The 22264-nt window shown below is 39.3% G+C and overlaps 1 pseudogene; it reads right to left on the bottom strand.

Moving 5' to 3' along the window:
• Positions 1-6433, bottom strand: part of LOC132229720 (pre-mRNA-splicing factor 38B-like) — a 101279-nt pseudogene extending 94846 nt beyond the window's left edge.
• Positions 6434-22264: the final 15831 nt, after the last annotated feature.

The following is a 22264-nucleotide window of genomic DNA, read 5'->3' as shown; positions in this document are numbered from 1 at the left end:
TATTTTGTCTTAGTTATTTCGTAAGTGTGGCTTGCTGAAGCTAATAGTACTTGTGCTGACAAAACTATTAGATACCCCCTTACACTCTGATCTTTCCAAACACAATCTAAAATGAACAACTGCATTCTGGTACTGTATTCATTTTTTATTCAATATACACATATTTTTATTTTTCAGTTACAGTTGGAATACAATATTATATTAACTTCAGGTGTACAACATTAGACATTTATGGTTTTTGAATGAGTTAACTCCAATAAGTCTAGTGTCCATATGGCACCATACATAGTCATTACAATATTATTGATTATATTCCCTATGCTGTACTCTACATTCCTATCACTGTTTTTATAACTGGCAATTTGTACATCTTAATCCTTTCACCTTTTTCAAACATCCCCTGACACCCCTCCTTCTGGCACCATCAAAACGTTCTCTGTAACTAAGAGTTTTGTTTTGTTTGTTCATTTATTTTGCTTTTTAGATTCTTTATTTTCCATTTGTACTAGCCATTGTGGTTCAAATGGACATGCCTCCAAAGGTGGAGCTGGTAATAACCTTAAATGTATACCAGCCAACAGTTTCACTTTGTCTTCATATTGAGAACAAATGTACATGGAATGCAGGTATTTCGTTTCTTGGAAAACAGCAGCACATGCTGGCTCAGCAGGTTAGTGAAAGGTAAAGCAAGAGGAGGAAACAGCAATTCAGGGAAACTGGGGACTTTGGGAATAGGGGCAGATAACAGAAGGAATGATGCCAACACACACTCTAGGCTAGGGAATAAGATATCAAGCACAGTATCCTTGTTAGAAGTGTGACATTCCTGTCTGGAGTATCTCACTGAAAAGTCCGCGTGAGCCACAGCAAAGCATTCTGACACTAGGCCCTGATTTTTACTTAATGGCTCAAATGTGAGAAAACTATGGAATGGGAGGCTTCAGATGCCCTAAGGAAAACAGAATGGGTGATTGCGGGGTTCTGCAGAGGAAAGTCTCTGCTGTTGATGTTTCTTTTTCCTTTACATTCCCTCATCCTTTCTATTTTAGAATCAACTCTCCTCAAGTGAGTTATGTGTCCTTGGGATTTCTGTGCAATGCTGAATTTGCCCTCTGTTTGTCACTTGTCAATGGCTGGCAATGATGCTGGAATTCAGATAGGGGAAAACTACCCAATTCTGTGTGGGGGCACTTCAGGTCCGCCATCAGCAGCAGAGTTGGGCTGCTATCAGCCTGTAATGAAGCTCCCCTCTGCCATCAGCTCCTTGGCTTGTGGAACCTCATCAGAGATCCCTGGTAGGTCAACTCTTCAATTGCGCATTTCCAGCACAGGAGCTACAGGGCACACAGAAAGGCTTTGAACAATTGACTGTAATCTTTTTGATGTTATGTTTCCCCCAGGATACCACCTAATTGCTTTGTAAATGGTCCCAGGTTTTGCCTCTAACAATTCTGCATGAAAAATAATTACAGGGATTTCTTTTTAATGTGTCTAATACTTTCTCAGGTCTACTTCTTTCAACTTTTGCTTATGCTGCCCCATTATAAAACCTGGATAGCTTGCAGTTATTATTCCTTGTCATCTTCCAAGGTATGTCCTTCATTCCTTAAGATGTTCATGTTCTCTGCTGAAGAGGTCAGTTGCTGGGTGGCCACATCACCTGTGCTTGCTCAGCTTGTTACCCAGGTGTAACAGGACCTGCTCACTTTCAGTGTGATTGATGTGACTCTCAATGCTCAGATCTCTGTTTCTAAGGTTGAACAGCAGCCTAGGGTAGAGAATTTGGAAGCTGTGAAGATAGGCTCTTCTTGGGAAGACAAGCAAGATGCTAAAGTGACCTTCCTAGAAGCTATAAATTCTTAATTGCTGTTCAATGTTCAGAACTGGAGTCGCTCCTTAAAAGCAAGGTGCGCCTTTCCTCTCAGCAGCACAGCAGTCTGTGCTGGGAGCAGGGATGGTCTCTGCCTGTCAAATCTACCCGGCAGACCACTAGGTCGCGGTCCTTTTCTTCTCCCTTTCAGAGTGCTGTCCCTGTTTTCTTCACAATTACTCTATTTGTCCTCCACCTCTAGAAGTCCAGCTTCCATCCCAGCTCTTTATAGCCCCGAATCTTAATTATTCTGCCCACATTGGCTTGTCTGTCTTCCTATGAGCCTATCTTCCATTATTTGAAGAGTTCATGAAAGGGAATTTGGATTTCTTGCCTTTGTAATTAAAAGAAATCCCTGAGATTATGCAAGTCATATTACTTTGCCCTTCAGAAAATTATAATTGTTGTATGAAATAATATTTATGTTCTTTCTATTACTATTTCTTGGTGACTGAATAGCACTGTGGATATTTAAGACCATTAAGAATAAGAATGCAGTTATTATCTGTGCAAAAATTGCATTATAAGGGATTTGGTTGTGTTGGTTACTTTTTAATAACTTTTTTAAATTTAATCTTTTTCTTTATTGATTAAGGTATTACATATGTGTCCTTATCCCCCCATTGCCTCTCCCCACCACTCCCACCCCCACTCATGCCCTCACATCCCTGGTGTCTGTGTCCATTGGTTAGGCTTATATGCATGCATACAAGAAGTCCTTTGGTTGATCTCTCCCCCTGACCCCCACCCTCCCTACCTTCCCTCTGAGGTTTGATGGTCTGATTAATGCTTCTCTGTCTCTGGATCTGTTTTTGTTCATCAGTTTATGTTGTTCATTATATTCCACAAATGAGTGAGATCATGTGATATTTTCCTTTCTATGACTGGCTTATTTCGCTTAGCAAAATGTTCTCCAGTTCCATCCATGCTGTTGCAAATGGTAAGAATTCCTTTTTTTTTTTTTTTTTTTAACCTCAGCATAGTATTCCATTGTGTATATGTACCACAGTTTTTTAATCCACTTATCTGCTGATGGGCACTTAGACTTTCCAAATCTTAGCTATTGTAAATTGTGGTGCTATGAACATAGGGGTGCATATATCCTTTTTGGTTGGTGTTTCTAGTTTCTTGTGATATATCCCTAGAAGTGGGATCACTGGGTCAAATGGGAGTTTCATTTTTCTTTTTTGAGGAAACACCATACTGTTCTCCACAGTGGCTGCACCAGTCTGCATTCCCACCAACAGTGCACGAGTGTTCTCTTTTCTCCACATCCTCGCCAGCACTTGTTGTTTGTTGATTTGTTGATGATAGCCATTCTGACAGGTGTGAGATGGTACCACATTGTCATTTTGATTTGCGTCTCTCAGATGATTAGTAACTTTGAGCATGTTTTCATATGTTTCTTGGCCTTCTGTATGTCCTCTTTTGAAAAAACTGCCATTTGGTTAATTGTTTTGTTTCAAATATTGTTTTAATTTATGCAGAAAGACAAAGCATCTATGCTGATTTGTGAAAACCCATTTGGATTTAAATACCTTGTTTTTGAAAAGTATACTAGGACCTAAGTCTTTCCCCCCATTAATATATAATGACATATTAATATGCAATATATCTATATATATAAAAGCCTAAATGACCATCACAACCGAACTGGTCGACCGAACAGGCTGCATGGGGTGACTAGGCTGGCAGGGGGATTAGTGAGGGGTGATCAAACGACTGAGCAGCAGACCACGTGGTGTGACCAGACCTGCAGGGGTGCAGTTGGGGGTGACCAGGCCAGCAGGGGGAGCAGTTAGGGGTGATCAGGCAAGCAGGAAGGTGAGCAGTTAGGAGCCAGTAGTCCCAGATTGTGAGAGGGACCCCAGATTGGAGAGGGTGCAGGCTGGGCTGAGTGGGGAACCCCCCCCTCAGCACAAACTTTGTGCATGGGGCCTCTAGTATTAGTAATAAGACTATTTTGGCTCTATACATCAACATATCAACATACTTCCATTTGGACATTAGTATGCTAGGGGAAATTCAGGGACTTTCAAATCATGACTTGAACTTTGACCAGGCTATGCCTTTAACCAGATGTTAGACCTCATCTAGTCACATAACCTCCCTGGCCCTGTATTCTTTTCATCATATTGAAGAAGTCCTACAATGTGCTATGTTTCAGTTTGCAAGTCTTGATTTCCTGTTTTTATGTATCCAACGATAATAGAAATACTGATAAGACACAGCTAAATGAAGAGCCTCCATGAGCTTAGTTTTCTTGTTATACTGAGCTCTTTGCAGAATTCACTGATTAAGCATGCACCAGCCTTCAAAATGCCCAGACTTGGTCATCTTATTCCTATTGTTGAAGTGTGAGGCAAATGAACTTGAGGTAATTTGCCATAGTTCCATTGGTTAAGTAAATGAGTGTTATACTGGAAGGCTCATCTTTTCTGGTAAGGCAATGGAAGTAGTAAATCAATATACATTAATATATCATCAATAATTTCTCCATAAGGGGAATGAATTGCAAATACTTTGGAGTTATCTTTCTAATATTTTCATCAAACATTTATATTGTTTATAAACAAAATAATATTGGATGTAGAATTATGTATCTTGCTCTGTTCTTTCATCTTTATATTGTATTATGAAAATTCTATAAAAATATTTATTTTTTGCACCAAATTATATATGTTAAAATGTATATTTTAGGCCTGTCTTAATTTATTTTTCAGATATTGTTTTTCATACTTCATGTCTTGGATTCATTGAATACTTTCTACCTGCCAATTACTTTAAATGTGCGATATCACTTCATATTTACAATAATACTGTGATGTAGGTATTATGATTATTGCCATTTTACGGACCTGGAAATTAAACAATACAAAACTTAAGTAATTTGCCTAACGTTACTCAACTAACACGTAGGAAAATCTGGATCCACATAGAGTATCTGAATCTAGTTTATAGGTTCTTAGCAACTACCTTAAGGAATGTATCTGTCCATGTAAGTCATATTAGAGACTCCTTATTCTTACTGTGTTTTTTTTATCTAAAATATTTGCATAATTAATAAATGTCCATTTGACCTTATAGACAAGTCATTTTACTTATCTAAGTCTTGGTTTTCTCATCTATAAAATGGGTAGTGTGTTAACAATTCTTAACTCAAAGAACTGTTGTGAAGATTGAAATGATGTGTAAATGCCTTAGAAAATGACAGCAAAGCATCTTTCTCAGGGTGGTTTTTCTGTATTTCAGTTGTATTTCCAGTTTGGTCCTGGTAGTGTGTCAGTGTAGCTTCCACTTATTCTGCTGCATTTTTTTCAGCCAAAGCATCTTTCTTTCCAAGCAGAGATTCTCAACAAATGGCTTCTCAATAATTCTGAACTCTGAGGCTTTTTGGCAAGAAGGACCTTGCAATTAAAATCAAATTTTTGTTTTGGAATAAATCAGATATTTCCTTGACTTCTAGATTTAAATGTCAAAATATATAGAGATGTTTCTTGACTTAGGATGGGGTTATGTTCTGATAAACCCCTTGTAACTTGAAAGTATCCTATGTTGAAAATGTATTTACTACAAAAGTGTAGCATATCATTTGTTTACCCTCATGATAACATGGCTGACTGGGAGCTGTACTCCATCACTGCCCAGCATCATGGGAAAGTAACAACCACATATCCCAGCTCAAGAAAAAAATCCAGTTCAAAATACGATTTCTACTGAATGTGTAACGTTTTTGCACCAAAGTAGAAAAATTGTAAGTCAAACCATTGTAATTTGGGTCCTGTCTGTATTTGAAACTGTAAAAACTCTTTGTTATGTTTTTTTTTTTTAATCCTCACCCAAGGATATTATTCCATTGATTTTTAGAAAGAGTGGAAGAGAGAGGGAAAGACAGAGAAATATCGATGTGAGAGAAATACATCAATTGGTTGCCTCCTGCATGCATCCTGACCAGGGCTTGGGCTGGGGAGGAGCCTGAAACTGAGGTACATGCCCTTGACCAGAATCAAACCTGGGACCCTTTGGACCACAGGCAAACACTGCTCTATCCACTGAGCTGAGCTTAACTGGCTAGGGTGTGAAACTGTAAAGAATCTTTGTAAAAAGGAATTTCAACAAGGCATGAACTAAATCATGAAATTCAACGTGTCACAAAGGGTTTGAGTGCTCATTCAAATTGTAACAAATATTCCTTCTGTGTGTTACATTCCCAAGATGCCGGGGCACCAGCATGTGCTGGGGCCACCACCACACAGCTCCCTGTGATCATCTGTCATCAAGGCTTTCTAAGAGGTCTTTTAATAAATGTGACAGGCATCCCTCAGCCTATCGTTTTACAGATGAGAGAACTGAGGCCCAGTAATATGAGATGACCAAAATTCACCAACTGTCAGTGACAGAGATGGAACTAAGTAAAACCAGCCCTTAACCCCATGCTCCCTTTCATACCAGCTGGTGATGCCTCAGATCATAGATGAAGTAGATGGAGAAGCCAGTGCCTTCATGTTCTGAAGGCATTAGGTGGATGTTTGTGTACATGGTGCAGTAGACATTTTCTTCCATTCGAATTTGCCCAGAAACATACCTGCCTTTCCTGGAAGCTTGTTTTGTGTGTGACAAGCCCGTGTTTGCTTCCCTCCTCATCAGTATGCTGCCAGCACCATTCCCCTAATCTCACATTCACTTTGCGTATTTCTTGGTTCCTGGGCATGTTGTTTGACATTTATTCACATTTATCTGCATTTTCCATCTTTTAAGACCGCATATAACACATACCAATGCAAATTCTTGGTGGCTGCTTGGCATTTGGGTACCTTATTATTTACTCTGCTTGCTTCCCCCACTGTTTAATGTGTTCTGCAAATCTTGTTCTCAGTACGAAGTCATTTGTGTCCATAATTAAATATGCAGCCCCTTCTTACACCGATCCTTGTCATATGTCTTCTTAGTAATTTCCTTCCCAGATGGTAACTGTTTCGCCTTATTTATTTCACTCCTTGGAAGGAGATGGGGCAGAACAGGCTGTGTGATGTTCCAGAAGCCTAACCCTATTCTTCACAGTCCTAAAGAATCACATCTTTAGCACTTACTCATTTGCTGAGTGATTTCTAACATGTTTCTTTTTAACAAAAAGAACATCTGACCAGTAATGGCTGTAAACATATATTAATGGCACACTTATGATGGGAAGCCATTTCTCCCATTTGGAGGCTGTGCAACTGGAGATAAGATTTGAGTCCATTATCACCATGCGCCAGGGTGCTCATCGTTCTCCTCTCTAATGGCATGCAGGGACTACTCCTGGATAATGAATATTGCACCAGACAACTAACACTGAGATTTTAATGGCTCTGAAGTTGTTAACTAGGGGCCTGATTGCATAGGGACCTAGAGTGAGTTAACTCTCATAGACATCTGGCAAATTGCTTCCCAAGCAGCTATTGCATGGCTGGGGAATTCTCTGTTTGAAACTTTCTGCTAGTTGAATAAGGAGTATTTAAGAGTGTGAACCAATGAGGCTGTCCTCACTGGTAAGCAAAACTGTCCATGTGGAGTTGTCTATAAGCCACCCCTGCCCGCCCCTACACACACACACACACACACATACATCTACACATGCATTTCCAAACTTCTTAAACTTCTCTCAACTGCTTAGATGTTTAACAGGTGTCATATATCTGCCATTGCTCATTAGATAAGTCTTTAGTATGCATGTACCTTTGGGACAGGTAATAGATTGATTTAAATGAGCACTGATGTGCACAAGAACTCATTTCCAAAGTGGAGGGCTTTCAGGGAGGGTTGAGAAGAGAAGGGTGCAGTGTCAGACAGAAAGCCAGTGTGGAGAGATGAGGGAGCGAAATAAAACTAGGATATTTTGTGACAGTTTTTTCCTAAATGCAGATTTCCTGATGAGGGAACATTAAGTCTCTAAAAGCCAATGCCATTGTGCTACTTCAGAATTCATCCTCTACATTTGCAAAAGTTACCTTCACACTCAAGGTTATTAGGTCAGCCTACTGAGAGCAAATTTTCCCAGAGGTTCTGGTCTGTGAGGGGCAAGTGTAAAAGGCAGGGGTGGAATATTAAAAGATAGATAAGGTTCCTTTTCTCCTCAGCAGCTCCCATTTTCTCTCTCTAAAAAGCAAAAAGCCATGTCATCTGTCTCTGGGTGTCTGGGACAGGAGATGTTTATTTTTCAGACAATATAGGCTCTGTGAACCCTTTAGAAATTTTAACCTTGGTTTTCTATGAACACCATTGGTTCTACTTAGGGAGTTACCACCCCATAAGATGTGTCTTAAGGTCCTCCTTTGTCTTTCTTTGGAGACAGACTCAGTTCATTTCCTAAATTTCTGGCAATGCCACAGCCCTAAAGAGATAAGAGAAGCCAGCAAAGAAATCAAGCACTTCCCCAACTAGATAAAAGTCTTGAAAACATGGTTTATTTGGCTATTTAAAATGTTTTCTCATGGGTATTTGTCTTATTTAGAATTGTTATTCAACTGGTACATATCCATATGGCCATACCAGTAGTTAAAAAACATTGTTGATTCACATAATATTTTATTCTTTCATTTGTTAATTCACACACACAAAAATTCACTCTTTTTGATGCATAGTCTATGAGTTTTGACAACTAATCAAGATGAAGGCATGGCCAGTGTGGCTCAGTGGTTGAGCACCAACCCATGAGCCAAGAGGTCACCATTTGGATTCCCACTCAAGCCAGATGCCTGGGTTGTGGGCTCAATCCCCAGTAGGGGTGTGTGGGAGGCAGCTGGTCAATGTTTCTCATTAATGTTTATATTTCTACTAGAGGCCCATTGCACAAAGAGATTCATGCAATAGGCCTTTCCTTCCCCTGGCTGCTGGCACCAGTTTTCCTCCGGCACCGGGACCCAGGCCTTCACTGCTCTGGCTGGAGCCTTCATTCTTCACTCTTCCATTTTGCGCCTACATATGCAAATTAACCGCCATCTTTGTTGGGTTAATTTGCATACTCTCCTGATTGGCTAATGAGCATAGTGGAGGGACGGTCAATTTACATGTTTGTCTATTATTAGGTAAGCTATCCCTCTCCCTCTCTCCCTAAAATCAATAAAAACATATTTTTAAAAAGATGAAGAACAGTTCCATTTCCCTAAAAAACTCCCTCATGTTGCCCTTTTGTGGTTACACTCTCTTCTGACCCTTAAATACTTGATATAATTCCTTCTTCTGATGTGTAATTTTCAAATATTTCCTCCTAACCTGTGACTTAAATACAATTCTTTGAACAATGTCTTTCACAGAGCAAAAGTTTTGAATTTTGATGAAATCCATTTGTCAGTTCTTCTGTTTACAGATGTTTTCAGTGTCAAATATAAGATTTTTTTTACTAACCCAAGGTCACAAAGATTTTCTTCCATTATTTCTTTTAAAACATTAATAATTTTAAGACTTTATATTTAAGATTATAATAGATTTTTAAATTATTATTATTATTTTTTTTTTGTAAAATAAGTGAGGCATAGGTTGAAATTCTTGTTTTGAAAATGGTTCTAGTAGTATTTGTTGAAAACACTATCTATTTCCTCTCCATTTAATTGCCTTTTCTCCTGGGTCAAAAACCAATTGACTATAATGTCTAGAGTTGATCTAGAACAGCCGTGGGCAAACTACGGCCCGCGGGCTTGATCCGGCCCGTTTGAAATGAATAAAACTAAAAAAAAAAAAAGACAGTACCCTTTTATGTAATGATGTTTACTTTGAATTTATATTAGTTCACACAAACACTCCATCCATGCTTTTGTTCCGGCCCTCCGGTCCAGTTTAAGAACCCATTGTGGCCCTCGAGTCAAAAAGTTTGCCCACCCCTGATCTAGAAGCTATTTTATCCCATGGATATATTTGTATTTTCTTTCACAAAACCGACTATTTTTATTACTGTAGCTTTATAGTAAGGCTTGAAATAGGACATTATGATCTTCTAAATTGTTTTTGACATTTGAGTTCCTTGGACTTCAATACAAATTCTGATGTCAGTTTGTTAGTATCTACAAAAAAATTGTGGGTTTAGATTGAGATTGCATTGGATCTCTACACCAAAAAGAAGCCATTGGCATCTTAATAAAATTGAGTTTTCAAGTCTTTGAACATTATTTTTCCTTTTAAGAACTTATTTGTGTTTTTTTGTTTGTTTGTTTGTTTGTTTGTTTGTTTTTAGTGCTTGGTAGTTTTCAGCACAAAAATCCTAAACATATTTTGTTAACTTATACATAATCTTCATTGTTTGGAGTGCTATTTTAAATGTTGTGTCTAATTTTTTTCAACTTCCACTTGTTCATTACTGAAATATAGAAATATGGTAAACTTTTGTATATTGACTTGGTATCCTGCAATCTTGTTAAATTAAGTTATTTGATTAAGGAATGATTTTGTGGAATATTTTGTATTTTTTTAAAAATATATTTTATTGATTTTTCACAGAGAGGAAGGGAGAAGGATAGAGAGTTAGAAACATCAATGAGAGAAAAACATCGATCAGCTGCCTCCTGCACACCTCCTACTGGGGATGTGCCCGCAGCCAAGGTACATGCCCTTGGCCAGAATCAAACCTGGGACCTTTTAGTTCAGGCTGATGCTCTATTCACTGAGCCAAACCGTTTAGGGTTATTTTTTATTTTTCACACGAACAATCAAGTTATCTTTAAATAAAGACAGTTTTAATTGAATTTATTGGGGTGACATTGGTTAACAAAATTATATAGGTTTCAGGTGTACAATTCCATAGTACATCATCTGTGTATTGATTGCACTGTATGTTCACCATCCCAAGTCAAATCTCCTTCCATCACCATTTATTCCCCCTTTACCCTCTTCTACCTCTCCCACCCCCCTTTCCTTCTGGTAATCAACATAATGTTGTCTGTGTCTAAGAGGTTTTTGTAATTGTTTGGTTAATCCCTCCATCCTTCCTCCCCTCTGTCAGTCTGTTCTGTATATCTATGAATCTGTTTCTATTTCGCTTGACAGTTTTTTGGGTTGTTTTTTTTTCATTAGATTCCACATATAAGTAAAATTGTATGGTACATATCTTTCTCTGACTGGCTTATTTCACTTAGCATAATACTTTCTAGGTCCATCCATGCTATTGTAAAAGGTAAGATTTCCTTCTTTTTTATGGCAACGTAGTATTCCATTTACATGTGGCACATGTAAATGTACCACAGCTTTTTATCTACTCATTTACTGATGGGCACTTGGGCTGTTTCCAAATCTTGCTCTGCAACGAACATAGGGGTGCATATATTCTTTTGAATTGGTGTTTCATGGTTCTTCAGATATATTTCCAGAAGTGGAGTCACTGGGTCATAAGGCAGTTCCAATTTTAATTTTTTGACGTAACTCCATACTGCTTTCCATAGTGACTGCACCAATCTGCATTCTCACCAACAGTGTACAGGTGTTCCCTTTTCTCTGCATCTTCACCAACACTTGTTGTTGATTTTATAAAGCTTATATATATATATATATATATATATATATATGTATTTGATTTCAGAGAGGAAGGAACAAGGAAAGAGAGATAGAAACTTCAATGATGAGAGAGAGAATTGAACCCGGGACCCTTCAGTCCACAAGTCGACGCTCTATCCACCTAGCCAAATCTGCTAGGATGACACTTGTTGTTTATTAATGATAGCCATTCTGAAAGGTGTGAGATGATATTTTGCTATCTTAATTTGCATTTCTCTGGTGACTAGTGACATTGAGCATCTTTTTATATGTCTATTGGCCATCTGTATGTCCTCTTTGGAGAAGTGTCTATTCAGGTCCTCTTTGTTTCTGATCTGTATGCCTTTAATTTCTTTTTGTTATCTTATTGTGTTTGCTAGGGCTTACAATATTGTGTTGAATAGCAGTGGTGAGAGAGCACATCATTGCTTTTTCCAGATCTTAGGTGGAAATTATTCAGTCTCTCACCATTAAGTAAATGCTGGCTGGTTTTGTTTTTGCAAATACACTTTATTTTCGTCTACTTTTAGTTTGCTAAGTTTTTATCATAAAAGGATGTTGACTTTCATCAAAATTTTTCTGCATCTATTGAGATGTTAATACAGTTTTTCCTAGTAGATTACATTGACTTATTTTTACATGTTGAACCAGACTTGCCTTCCTTAGATAAATCCTGCGTGGCTGTGATGTGATTCTTTTTTTTTTTTTTTAACACAATGCTGGATTTGGACTTGCTAATATTTTGTTGAGGTTTGGGGTTTATTGTGTTTATATTCATGAGGGATATTGCTCTAGAGTTTTCTTGTATTTGTCTGTTATGGGTATTAGAAGAATGCAAGTTTCACAAAATGATTTGGGAAATGTTCCTCTTCTGTTTTCTGGAAGAGAGTGTAGAAATGATATAACTTCTTCATTAAAAGTTCAGTAGTTTACTCCTTTAAGTAAAACATGGGAATTTTACAACTACATATGTTCCAACTTAAGCTTTAGTTGCTCAAAGGAAATTGTTGTATTTGATTTTTTTTCTCTTTCTAGTTCCTGTGAGCTAGAGCATGGACATGCCAAATGGACAATGGTCTGGAATAATGAAGCAATGTGAAGGAAGAACTCTATATATTTGAACGACCATCAGTAGCACAGCCACCTTGCCAACTATGATTCCTCATCTTTGTTTGAATAACAAAAAAATATCTATTTTTTAAGCCACTATAATTTTGGATCTTTTTTGTTAAAGTGTCTTTTCCTTACCCTATTTGAGCTGGCAGACAAAGTCCTTTTGTCTAAACTTTGTTGAGATTCACCACCAGAAGTCTAATGGGATTAAAAACCGGAGGAAGCTATGAATAGATTCAACTTCTGCCATGGGAAAGGTTAGTAAACAGAGTGAAGCCGAACTCTCAGTTTTCCTGGAGCCACAGACTATCTTTTACACACATTGAAATCTCTTGCAGCATCTTCCTCTCTTGGGTCAATTTAGAGATCTGGATTGCTTAGACTATGTGTTTCCATCTACTGGCAATGGGCAGAAAGGAAAGTAATATTTGGTCATATTTGATAAGAAATAAGAAGACATCTAAAGCTTTTTGGTAGTTCTCTTTTATAGTGCCCTAAAATTTTTATTTTATTACATTTAAAGAAATTACAGATGAACAAGCACAGATAAGGCAGTCTTGCCTGATTCTAGACAGACCCAAATCCTGATGCCTGCAAAAAGCTTAGAGTAGGTAGAATATAAAAAGATTAGAGAATCTGTGTTTGTGTCTTGAGCCAAAGCAGTTTGAATCTCAAGAGACCATATTTATAAAAAAAATCAGTAATCTCCAACAGACTGGAATTCCTCAGTGCATGGCAGTGACCCAACTATAGGAGGAACTGCTATCATCTGAAGGACTAATAATAGTGGGCACTTAAAAAAAATCACAAAACTAAAACAACATAAATAAGATTTTTTAAATCCATACAGACTTTCTTTGTCAGAAATATAAATGAACCAGAGGCCCGGTGCACAAAAATTTGTGGTCTCGGGGGGTCCCTCAGCCCGGCCTGTGCCCTCTCGCAGTCTGGGAGCCCTCAGGGGCATGAGGCAACCCGGCAATCAGGGGAAGGCAATGCCCTCATCACACCTCTGCTGCTGCCACTGCCAGCAGCGCAAGCCTCACCTGGTCCTGGTTACCTGAGCCTTGGGCGGCCCTGGTTGGCTGGGAAGCTGCCATCCAAAGCTTGTCTGCACCTCAGGCCGGCCTTTGGCGGCTGGGAAGCCAACATCTGAGGCTTGCCTGCACCTCAGGCATTGTCTGGGCAGCTGCCATCCGAGGCTTGCCTGCACCTCAGGCTGGCCCTGGGTGGCTAGGGTGTGGAAGGGACTGGGGAACTCCGGAGGCAGGCGTGTGGAGCTGCTGGACCTGTCTGGGGGCGGGCCCAGCCATGCCGCACATCTGTCACCCAGGCGGGGCTAAGGAGACTGGGTGCCACCATCTTGTGGCTATGGGTGCCGCCATCTTTGAGGGCATGACAGTCAGTTAGCATATCCCCTTTTTATTGGCTGTGGGTGCCACCATCTTGTGGCTATGGGTGCCGCCATCTTTGAGGGCATGACAGTCAGTTAGCATATCCCCTTTTTATTGGCTGTGGGTGCCACCATCTTGTGAGGGCGTGATGGTTAATTAGCATATTCCCTCTTTATTAGATAGGATAATTTTCATTGAACCAGTCACAAAAGAGTTCCTGTGAGTATAACGTTTAAAAAATAAGGGCATGGAAAATATATTTGGCAATGGTAAAAAGTCTCTATGAATGGAAAATAAATATGTGTTAAATGTTAAGAGGAATATGGTTGAGGATAGGAGAAAGGAATAAAGACTAAACATGGGGGGAAATTTGAATGGCAAGAATTGGGATGCCACTTTGGGGACGTATCTTGCAGTCTGATTTTAAGTAACTCTTGAGAAGGTACCTCACATTATCCTTGGGTTATTGATTCATGATCTAGTTTACTTTATCCCTATAGGTTTAGTTCTGGGAACATGTTCTGGCTTAGATATTTGCAGGCCTCAGAAAGTTGGCTTCAAATTATTTGATTACATCATCACAGACATAAAGTGTATGAGTTGGCCATCTGTATCTTTTTAAGAATTTATCTTTCAGTAGGATGTTAAATTCAACTGAACAATTCAAGTTTACTATATTATGGCAATGGAATGAGGAACTCAGAGGTTAAGTTGAATTGGGATGACTTGGCAGGACCAGGTGACAAAAAGGGAGTGAGAGGTGTCCCATGGAATAGGAAACTTGCAAGGCAACTGAAACAAATGGCCAATTAGGGTTTTTTTGTTTTGTTTTGTTTTGTTTTTATGCTGTGGTGGGTGACATGAGTTTAATACTTCATTTTACTTAAGCAATATGTTATTTGATGTAGATATTAAGCTTGATACAGATATTGCTTAAATGTCTACCTTAAGTTCTGAAATGAACTATATTAAAGCAGCTTGGTAGATGTAATGAGTTTGGAGAAAATAGTTGTTTTAATTATGCACAGATTTAGTGAAGGTGTGAAAGGATATTATTACAAAGTAAGATTGAAATGTAACTTCTTCAGTGGCAGATTCTGGTCATTGGGATCTCTTCTATATCTTGACCTTTGGCAGCCTCTTCTCTTCTCTTCTCATCTGGGATCTGGTCTCTGTTAAAATTCCTTAGTTCTGAAAGAAATTCAAGGTACTGGCAGAACATACACACTCCCTACTACATTTTTCCCTTGCAAGTCTTGTGTTGAGAATCCAAATCCAATACAAAAAGAGAGCCTCCCAATGGATTTTGATCCCCATATGTCCTGATTTCTAGCTCCTTTCTAAAATCCCCGTGTTTACTCTCCTTCTCCCCAAACAGTGTATTTTAGCCTTTTCACAGAGATCAAAACACTGAGTAGAGAAATTGATCCCAGGTGCATATCTGTGGGAACTTGGCCTCTAGTAGGAAAGCTCACTTAAAGAGAGGGGGCTTTATTCACTATTTTTCAAGAGCCTTGGGATCACTAGAAGCACAATAAAAACTTCCAAAAGGAAAAAAATAGCCAATGATATAATTCATATTTCACTTGCCAAAGTGAATAATATTGCTATTCTTTTGCAGGCTCTTACACTAAGAGTGGAGGAGAAGAGAAAGTAACTATGAGTATACTCAAGATTACAATTAACTTCTCTACCCTACTATCAAATTTCCATCTCTTAATCTATTCAGTAATTATATCATTATCATCACAGTCATCACCATTATCATCATCATCATCCTCTTCATATAATTTGAATTTTTACCACGTTTCAGCATCTCCCATCATTATCTCACTATAATAAACATATTAGGCAAGTGTTAGGGAAGAACACCTTCTCCCACATACCTCTGTTTTCCAGAGCATTTCTGGCTTCTTGTACAGCCCTTATCCCTCCCTACCAAGGTGGAAGCATTTGTGTAGATGATAAGCAACTGTTATGAGGACACACTTTCCTATTTGTTGGGTTTAATCTTTCAAACACCATTTCCTATCTCCCTCCATTCCAGAACATGTTTTTTTCCCATATGGGTGGATATGAGGCTCAGACTTCCCCTCAGAATTCAATAGTTAGTGCATTGCCCTGGCTGGGTGGTTCAGTTGGTTGGAGTACCATCCTGCACTAAACGGTTGCAAGTTTGATTCCAAGTCTGGGCATATACCTGTGTTGCAGGTTCTATCTCCTATTGGAGCATGTTCAGGAGGCAACCGATCAATGTTTTTCTCACATTAATGTTTCCCTTCCTCTCTCTTTCTGAAATTAATAAAAAGCATATCCTCAGGTGAAGATGAAAGAAAAATAGTACATTTGGGAAACCTTGAGGAATAGAAAAAGACTGGGATTTAGGGAACACAGTAAAACTTAGACATTGAAATTTCTGTATAGACTAGGCTATGTGAAATTAAATCTTGATGGTTTGCAGTAAAGCTGGTTTTGCATTCATCCATTTGGCCTTTTATGGTTATGGCCTGACTGGGATTGAACGTTTCAGGCCATGCTGCATTTTACTTGGGCAGTGATGCAGTTTAGGACAGCGGAGTTTGCAGGTGGGTGGCTGTTTTCATATGGACCTTGAGCAAATGCTCAAGAGACCTAAGCAGCTACACAGAGTTCAGGTGACGGTGGTTGTGACAGGCCTTCATGAGCATGAGGCCTTAGGAAACATAATAACTAGGTTGTGTCACAGTAGACAATATGTGTTTGAAGAGTTGATTCTTTTGGAATTCTCAAAAATTACTGATATTTGGGACCATTCTAGATCTTGCTCCCTGGCATATGTCAATTTGGCTCGAATAAACATAAAAATTCTCTACAGTTTGGATGTTCTTACAATGACATTTATTTAGTATAATCAACAGGATTCCAAGGAAGCCCACCCAGGACCACCTTGCAGACCTGGACCGGGTGCTCGGTAGAAGCAAGAGCCCATTGTACTCCACTGACTTCCCACTTTGCATTGGGTGAACTTGGGTGAGTCTCTCTTGGAATCCAGAGCCCCCTTGCTTTAAGTAGCATACGCTATGACTTTATTTGAGCTGTTCTTAGAAAATCCTCCAAGTGGATATGGGTTGAGATAAACCAGGAAAAGAAAACAAAATGGATTGCTGTCTTTAATTTGGGGTTTTAATTGGATTGTTCACTGAAAGTCTGAACAAAATCTTTGTTGTTTAAATGAGGGACTGAACTCTATTTAGCTCCAAAAAGAATGGACACTTGCTTCCCCAACCTGAATAACCAATGGGGTGACAATAGTTGTTCAGATTCCTGAATTCAGGGTGGCAGGGGTTGGTGCCAGGAGCTGTCCAGTGTGGTAGCACAGCCAATCCAGGAGAAGTTTGTGGGAACTCCAAGGAGAAGGGCCGGACACCCTGGAATGTGTTCACCCTGAGAGAGGGGCCAGTGAGAGGGCCTGTGCCTTGGAAAGCATCACAGTCTGACAGCATCTGGTAAGCTCTCTCTGGCCTCTGCTCAGGTATTCTTAGGGGACTAAGAATCTTTGTGGAGTTGCCTGAGAAAAAATCCCCCCAGGGCATAGAGCAGTTCTATAGAGATATTCACTGACTTGGCTTGCATGTAAAGGATGGTTTTCTCTAGAAGTTTATTCACACTCTGCAGATCTCAACAATACCAAGGAAAATGATGCCTTCCAGACTGGCAAGGCCCACTACAGTCAGACTCCCCATATATGACTAAGATGGCTGAGTTGAGGATCCTTTGATACTCCTGAATTAATCTTTTATGTGCACAATTATAGAAAGTTGGGTGTAAAATTAGACAGAGTGAGTTAAAAAATATATATTAGAAACTGTCTCAGAACTTATAAAAGGCCTCCTCTGAGCTAAAGTGAAACTATGTAAAAGGATTTACAGAAAAAAAAGGAGAGATGTCCAAACAATAATTTGAAAAAATATATGCATCACTATGTTCATTGCAGTGTTATTTACAATAATGATGATTTGGAAGCTTCCCAAGTGTCCATTAGTAAAGGAGTGGATATTTCATGGCACACATATACTATGAAATATTACTTGGCCATAAATAAAGAATGAATGTTACCATTTGCAGTAGCATGGATAAGCTATTGTACCCTTAATGACTTAAGGGAAAGAAGTCATTCAGAGAAAGACAAATACCATATGATTTCACTTATATGTAGAATCTAAAGAACAAAATAATTGAACAAACAAAATAAAATCAGGCTCATAGATACAGAGAACAGACTGATGGTTGCCAGATAGAAGGGGTTTTGGGGAGACTGAGTAAAAAAGTTGAAGAGATGAAGAAGTACAGATTGGTAGTTATAAAATAGTTATAGGGATGTAAGGAATAGCATAGGGGAATATAGTCAATAATATTAAATAACTATGTACCATACCAGGTGGGTATTAGAAATATTGGGGGAAACACATTGTAAAGTATATGATTGTCTGTACACCTGAAACTAATAAAAAAATTATATAGAATGTAAACTGTTATTGAAAAGTAAAAAAAAAAAAGAGAGAGAGATAAAGTATTTAGATAAACAGATCAACCTATGATGTCATTTAGGTGTCAACCCAATTCTTTGAGGTATTAAAAATGGCTGTCCTTATTTTAAAAGGAGGAAGGTCATTTGGAACTGGACTTGTTAAGGACATATATAAATTGTAAAAGGCCTCCAAAGCAGTATTTGAATCCAACTGTTTCTGCTGTGTCTGTCTGTGTGTATCTATATATATATATATGCTATGAATGTAAAATAATTTTCTACCTTCATGTGGTATTGTAAAATTTAATTTAAAGGCAAGTACTTATAAGAATTGGAGATTTAAATTTTTCAAAAATATAAAAAGAAGCCCAAATGCTTTTCAAGTTTATGTGATCTAAGATTAATTCTTAGTAAGTAAAAGCTAGCTTAAGATTGTTGGTTTAAGCAAAATAGACACCTCTCTATTTGCCCAGGTTTTACAAAAATAAGTCCATGCTGCCCAGCCACCATGTCTCAGTGATTGAGCATCGATCTATGAACCAGGAGGTCATGGTTTGATTCCTAGTCCGGGCACATGCCTGGGTTTCAGGTTCGATCCCCATTGTGGGGCGTGCAGGAGGCAGCTGATCAATGATTCTCATTATTGATATTTCTATTTCTCTCTCTCTCTCCCTTCTCTAAAATCAATAAAAATATATGAAAAAAATAAGTCCATGAAATAATTGAGTTTTATGTCTATGAAAATGTTTCTAGATATTATAAAGTATCTTAAATATACTTATCAGTAAAAGTGCCTAGGTTTTTAGAATTTATAAAATGTCATCATAAATCTGCCAAGCTAAAGAATGCAAATTACTTACTTCTTAGGTTTCATTAGAAATTGGAGTTCCACAGGTTAAAATATCAATATATGTAGGAAAATTTTCTAGGATATATAATATGAGTAAATAATGGTTGTTAATTAAACAAATAGTTGGGGCTATGGGAAACCCAAGATGGCTGTGTGGTTCTTCCCTGCTCCCTGGATCTCCATTTTTCAGTGTCTGCATTCCTTTATGTGCCTGTGTTTTCAGCTGAATGTAGATGAAGAAACTTATGAAGTGACATTATTTTTTTAAAGCTTTATTGTTGAAAGTATTACATATGCCCCCCCTCCCCCTTCTAGCCCTCCCCTGCTCCTCTCCTCTTCGCCCCAGGCTGAAGTGGCATTATTGAAAGAAGACATCTTACACTATTGCCAAGGTTTGATAATCACTTTTTTAAAAATCTCAAAATGGTAACCATTTCTTTTCACAGCGAACTCCCATTGAATACCACCTGGAGATTTTGTGGGGTTTTTTGAAAGGACATCAAATAAGACTCTCCAATCTCATTGGAAGGGACCTCATAGGCACCTAATCATGAATGAACATCTACCCTTATCTCTGACACTCGACAACAGACATCAAAGACTCTTGCTGACTTCATAAGTAAACAGTTATCCTTAGACATAGACAAGGCCTGCATATCTATGGATTGATATTGAACTCAGAATCCATTTTGTTTGAGTATCATTACCTGTCTGCTAATGACATTAATCATCATAATAGTTATACTTGTTCTTGGAGTTTCTTTATATAGTCCAACTGTTTATGATTACTAAACATGTATAACTGTTAATACTCTTCATGGCTTATATAATTGTAATACCAGGTGCGAGAGAGGAGGCAAAACTAGGATCAAGATAACTCACAAGATAGAAATTATCCAGAGTGTTTTTTCACAATGAGGGTCATAGACCTGACTGTCTTCCATTTATTTATCTGGCCTTCCCTTTTGGGGGAAAATTTGGCCTCAACTCATGGTTATGGTATTGCCTCAACCCCAATGGCTAACAAGACAACATCAATGCCGAGACGTCCTAAGAATAAGCCTTCTTAGCACTGTGAGACTGCACTATTCAATCCAAAGGTTGGATCATCAACATGATTTATGACCAAAAGGGGGAACTGTGGTGAAGAAAACAAGGAGTTCTATGGAAAGTAAGCTCACAGAGTTATATGACCATAAATTCCTAAATAGGCAGGTCATGGTGGGTAATCATGTCCCAGGCATATAGTTTCTTTAGTAAAAGGTTTATCTTTGCCTTAAGCAAGCCCTGTTTGCTTAAGGCAAAGATAAACCTTTTACTAAAGAAACTATATGCCTGTAACATGATTGTTTCAGTTCATCTCAGTTAATACCTTTGAACTAACCCATAACCACCCTCAAGAGAGCAAATAATCTTGTAAACTATTCTTTAATCCAGTCCCCACCTTGCTTTTTTCCACCTCCATGTAATCTTCCTTATGTTTCCTCCTGAAGTACAAATGCATAAAAGAAACTTCAAAACTGTTATTCTTCAGAGAATTTGAGATCTTGCGCCCCAGCATATGTCATAGGTTTGGCTCAAACAAACTCTTATAAAAATTTAAAAATAAAAAAAGTACTAATACTTTATATTGTGGAAGATCCCATATAACATTTTAGGGGGCTACATTAAGAAAAAAAATATCTGGGTAAGAGCTCAAATACACATAAAAGAAAGAAAGGTACAACAAATGATGCTAGCACCATATGTGTTAGGAAGGAAAGTATTCAGTTTAAGGAGAAGGTGGAACATTCCGTTTAGCCTTTATGAAAAGAATAGGAGATCAACATTGCAAACTGAAATATAAAATTGTACCAAAAGGAAATGTTACTCAGTATAGGGATTTTCAAAAGCTAAGGAAAACCTTGAGGAGAACAAGGCAGACTATTAATGCTTACTATAGCCCTACTGTCAGTTTTCTTAATATAATTCTCCAGCTGAAAATTATTATCCCAGAAATAAACAATAAAATATATTATAATTTTATATTTTAAAATTAGCATTACCAATGGCAAGTAGAAGATCCCAGACACTGTCTTTCCACAAATATTGACACTGCTCAGCACTGAGAGGGAACTCCTCAACTAGAGAGAGTGCTCTTCTCTGGAAAAGGAAGAGAGGGTGAGGGACCAGCTTCCCCAGCCTTTCAGCGCCCTGCATGAGGGATCCGACTGGCAGCTCTGAGATATAGAGAGATGGCTGGGAACAAAGAACAAATGCAGGGGCTGCCACTAACAGCCACACAGTTGGAATAGCCACAGTTCCCAATGACTGCTCTGCAGATAACCCCCGCAACTTTGCCACTGGAGAAACCAACGGCCAGCACAGCACCACGGACCTGCTGCAGATTTCACTGGCTTTCACACCACAGTTGTTCAAAGTGGGTGATGCTGAAAGGGCGAGTTGTCTCGGGGCCTGACCACGCTGCTGGCGGCCTCGGGCACCGACTCCCCAGCCCACGGCAGGAGCCCGGCGCAGGCTGCCACCCGCCCGCCGCCCCCGGACCGGACCGGACCCACGCGGCAGCAGCGGCGGCGGGGCGGAGCGTGTGCCCTCGCCCGAGGAGATGGAGGAGGAGGCGATCGCCGACGCCCCCGGGAACAAGACGGAGGACGTGGACTTCCTGCCTGGGCTGGAACTGGTCGATCTACTGGACCCCCAGCAACCGGACTGGCCCCTGGAGCCCGTGCTCAGCTCGCCCTGGGGGGGGCTAGGACTGCGCCCTCCATCTTGCCCTGGGTCCTCCATTTTTGGAGCGTCCGCCATGTGCTCAGGAGAGTGCCTTCTTCCCGGAAGCCCAGGCCCCTGCTGGCCACGCCCAGGATTTCTTTAAACTAACCAATGACAATCAAGGGACATGCGCGCCATAGAGATGACCCGACTCGCGCCTGGCCAATCGGCGGGGCCCACAGTCCCCTCTCCTGCCCTCACTCCACCCCCCTTTAAAACCCCCTGTCCCATCAGGCCTCTCTCTCTCTCGGCCACTGGAG

This window comes from Myotis daubentonii, chromosome 3, assembly GCF_963259705.1.
Source record: "Myotis daubentonii chromosome 3, mMyoDau2.1, whole genome shotgun sequence".
In the NCBI taxonomy this organism is placed as follows: Eukaryota; Metazoa; Chordata; class Mammalia; order Chiroptera; family Vespertilionidae; genus Myotis; species Myotis daubentonii.
Note: the sequence above shows the minus strand (reverse complement) of the source record. Positions and strands in the feature narration are given on the sequence as shown.